The sequence below is a fragment of the Alligator mississippiensis genome, chromosome 4 (assembly GCF_030867095.1).
Source record: "Alligator mississippiensis isolate rAllMis1 chromosome 4, rAllMis1, whole genome shotgun sequence".
In the NCBI taxonomy this organism is placed as follows: Eukaryota; Metazoa; Chordata; order Crocodylia; family Alligatoridae; genus Alligator; species Alligator mississippiensis.
Genome location: NC_081827.1, coordinates 43,172,896 through 43,177,619, shown reverse-complemented (window position 1 = coordinate 43,177,619; position 4,724 = coordinate 43,172,896).

Below are 4,724 nucleotides of genomic sequence, written 5' to 3'. Positions count from 1 at the left end.
CTTAAGGGTCACACCCAGAGAGTGGTGGTGGATGGGCTGGTATCGACCTCAAAAGATGTGGGCAGTGGGGTCCCCCAAGGCTTGGTCCTTGGGCCGGTGCTGTTCAGTATCTTCATCAGCGACCTAGATGAGGGTGTGGAAAGCACTCTGCCTAGATTCACATATGACATCAAACTATATGGTAAAGCAAGCACACTGATGGGAAGAAACCGAATCCAGGCAGACTTGCACAAGTTAGAGAAGTGGGCAGAGAACAATAGGATGCAGTTCAACAAGGACAAGTGCAAGGTGCTGCACCTAGGGAGAGGGAATCACCAGCGTACCTATAGGCTGGGGGATGACCTTCTCAGCAGCACAGTGGCCTTCGCAAGAGAAGGCTGAGGGGGATCTTGTGGCAGTATACAAATTCACTGGGGAGGGGCAGCAGGGAATAGGCTGTTTACCAGAGCAGCCCTTGGAATAACCAGAAACAATGACCACAAGCTGAGAGAGAGTAGATTTAGATTGGACATCAGAAAGAACTTCTTCACAGTTAGGGTTGCCAGAATCTGGAATGGACTTCCAAGGGAGGTGGTGCTCTCCCCTATCTTGGGGGTCTTCAAGAGGAGACTGGAGAAGTACCTGGCTGGGGTCACATGACCCTAGCACTTTTTCCTGCCACTGGTAGGGGGTCGGATTCGATGATCCTTTGAGGTCCCTTCCAACCCTAGCATCTATGAATCTATAAAAAGGTCTGGTAACAAAGATACAAATTAGACGTGTTGGCCAAGGGCCAGGTTTGACCATCTCAGAAATTGCTAAAAGGCATTCTTCTCTTTCCAGTCAGTTTGGATTACACAAAAGTCAGGCACAGTTGCCATTTCCATGCTTAGGGAAATACACGAAATGCTCCCTGTCTTCTTGTCAGTGGCAGGGTGGGACATGGAGTCAGTAAGCTTGAAGTGCTACTTCCCCTCCACACTGGCCTCCAAGGAGAGCCAGCACACAGGGGGGATATCAGCTGCACCTCAGTGTCAGAGTAAGGAATTCATTCACTGTACAGGGGAGGGCAGGGATGTAGGCAGAATGGCTAGTGATGCTCAGCGCTGTACCATCCCATACCTCAAGTGTACTTAACGGTGTGAGCCAACGCTAGGCAATTTGAATAGTGGAATGACACTGAACTGTAGCACTTCTGTAACACTTTTTTGTATGTGTATGCTATTTGCCTCCAAATGTATTTAAACTTTTTTTACACTCTCTTTGGCCTTTCAGTTGCTTTTAAATAATAGAACCTTACCTTTTCCTGAAAAATGCCAAACTATCTTCATGCTTCAAGAATTTCCTTTATCAAGTCAAAATAAATGTCAGTGGGTTCCCTAAGATTAATTTCTGTGTGCAGACAAAAAAAAATTGCCAACAAAAGCAATTTTACTCTACTACTAGCTCTGGAAGGTTTACTATTGAGACAGCAAAAAGTGAATATTAAATATTCAATAAGCAAAGATCTATGAGCCCAAATTTAAAACACAGACAAGATATAATTTGTTTGGGGTTGGGTTCCTTACTGTATTCTTTTTTACTCTCTACTAGCTTTAAATTTGCAGATATCCTGTATTTTCAAACATTTTAGCGAAGTAAAATAGCTCAGCATGGTTGCAAATACAATGTCTCTCCAAAGCAGTCATCCAGAAAGAAGCAGGCAGAGGAAGTTTCCGAGTATCTGATGTGGTCTCAGGCCTCCAGTCAACCATGGCAGAGCACTATTGAGAGCAGTTATTTCTTTTGATACTTATTCTACAATAAAGTGCATCACATAACAACAAGCAAGCCACAGATGAGAATTGTGAGGCAGCACACAGTATGCTTTCTAAAAAGGGTGGTATATGTCTTCATCCATCACTTTACCTTTCATTTAGTTTACAAAAGCTTTTAAGAAACATAATCGTCACTTATGCCACCAGTATCTTTATTAGAAGGTCATATTTTTCATAACATATTCTTGTACCCCCTTCATGGACACCACCCTTTTTGCCTCTCATTAAGCCCACCTTGTTTTGAATAGGAATGGTTTAGGACAGGGTATCCTTATCGCACAAATAAGTGGGGGCTTGGATATAGTTTGAAAAAATGAAAGGCTCCTATAGAAATTACTTTAAAAGCCTATAGAATATTGACATTTTTTGAAGCCAGGAAGTAAGATTTTCTATTTGATTCTATAGGGCTCTTTACAAGAATTTTCAGTGTAGGGATGGCCACGTTTCTCCAGAGCTGGTAGAAGGCAAAAAGAGGGAAGAAAATCAATTCTTATTAAACACCATAATTTCTAAGAAATAGCACTATTCACACCACAGCAGGGTATGTTTCAGGGATCCATTAGGAGCCATCTAAGGTATAATGATGGAATACTATTACACACCCTGGAGTGATATAGTGCTAGTACAAGGTAGCTCTTAAATTCTAAAATTCAGTTTTAAAGATTTTATTTCTGAATTTTCTACATAAAGGAAGTTGACACGTGCCTCTAATATTCCTTTAATTTTACATATGCAGTTTTGCACATGCAGCCCTTTGTATTTGGCAAAATCCAAATGTGTACATTAAATCTTGTTTTGTTTCTTAATTTATTCTTATTTTATTGAAAGTGGATTGCCCAGCCCAGATGCACACTCGTATGGCCTCTTTGTATACCCAGTGGTATCATGCTGGCAGCTGATTAACATTTAATTCAGTAAAACAGGATTATTATGCATTTCCCTATTTAAACATAGCATTTTTTAAATCTGTGTGCTGGTTGATAGATGGTGCAGACAGAGCACTGGCAGGGGTGGGGAGGGATTCAAAGAGAAGAGATAAATGTATTTTTTAAAATAACTTTAAGATGTGATTGGTTTAAAGCATATCACCCATATTTTATAATCATTAGATGTTCCAAAAACTATGTTTTTTGTAATAGTTTAATTTTCCATGATACAAGTGACTGCCTCATACATTAGTAAAATAATATGTAACCCACATGATTTCAAATGGGGGGTATATGGGTAATTTAAACATTGGTGAGACATCATGAGAATTGCCCAACTAATCCCTCAGAAAGCAATCTTGGAAAATGATGTTCATTTTCAGAGCAGTACTTCTTGGCTGCTATTGAACTGTAATGGAAATTGTATTACTCACTTTCCTTCCTGGTGGCCTGCGTATCCACAACTTTTTCTTTGTGATCTTTACAATAAGACACCAGAAGACTCAAAAATTGTAAAAACTTAAATCCAAAAATTCCACCCAAAAAACAAAGAATAACTCCACAAAATTCACATAGAAATGAGCTTATGTACACACAGACGCACCAGAAAATATTTTCCAGGTGTTTTTTGAGTCTAAATTAACTTTTAGCTTTAGATTTGGTTGCAGTTTTCACAGGTGAATTTATATGCTAGACTTGTAGACAGGGAAATTGTACATATTAGGACAAATTTAGCATTAAGTTGTCCTTGTCCCAGGTTTCCCTTGGGTTGTTCCTGGTTTCCTTGGTGAAATTAAAATAGGGGAAAGCACCAAGGTAAATCTGAGCAAAAGTCTCCAGGAGCTTTGTTTCTGTGCCTCAGAGAATCTTATGAGGCTAAAATTATACATCTATAGCCAGAAATAGTTTTTTTGTTCATCACCAACCTCTATGTGTAAAAAAACCAATTAGGGCTTCAGACTTTCCACACTAAGCACATGTCAGGCACAATTTTGAGAGGTGTTGGTAACTCACAACCCCTAATGTTTCCAAGGGAAATTACTCTTGAACTGTAGGCTACAGTTATAAGTACAGGGTTTAAGACTGGAATTACTAGGGGGAGCACAAATAGGAACCTTTCTCCTCCATTCTGTTCCACTACAATCAGTATGGTCACCCAAGAGCAACCTCCATTTGTTCCAAGTTCCATTTGTGCACCAATTGTGCACCAAGTTCATTTGGTGAAATACATGGGAAGCTATTCTCAGTAATATCTCCTCAACCCTTATGGCCTGTCAAGACCAAAGCCTAGGCATTAGGGCTGTGCAAAACAGCACCGTTTCATTTCAACTTCCCTTTCATCAGTTTGAAGGGACAGTGTTTTGTTTTGTTGTTTTGTTTTGTTACAAAGCACTGTTCCGTTTCATTTAATCAAAACTGGTTTCCTGTTTCAATGTGTTTCGATGTTTTGCCCATAGACTATAATGGGGAATCATGAAAATGCCTAAAACCTTGTCATTTTTTGCCTGATTTGGATGAAAACTGGTAGCCCCTTCTGGGGGCATGAAGCTTGCCAAGTTTCAAGGAGATGAGTTCAGAGGTTTCTGGGAAACTGCACCTCAAACAGTTGAAAGGAAAACTCAAATCATTTGCTGGCAGCAGCAGCCTCCTGTTATCCCATGTGCAGATCTGGTGGCCCACACCCCTGGGAGGGCTGCAGGGCTGTGATGGACTCCTCCTGGGAGTGTGGGTCCCTGGATCTGGGTGCAGGATCACAGGAGACTGCCACTGCCGCTTGGGACAGGCACTGGGTGCAGCCCATACCCGGTGCCGGGAAGATTGCTGCTGCCCTTGGCCCCAAGCAGCAGTGGCAACCTCCTGTCATCCCACATGGGCCTCCAGATCTGCTGGTTCTGGTTAGCACCTATAGAGCAATGGAGCGAGAGAGAACATTCTGTGCAGATGGAATTTGTAAGGAATATTGCCAGCTTCTAACAAATTCTTCAAAGCAGAAGCATAAAAG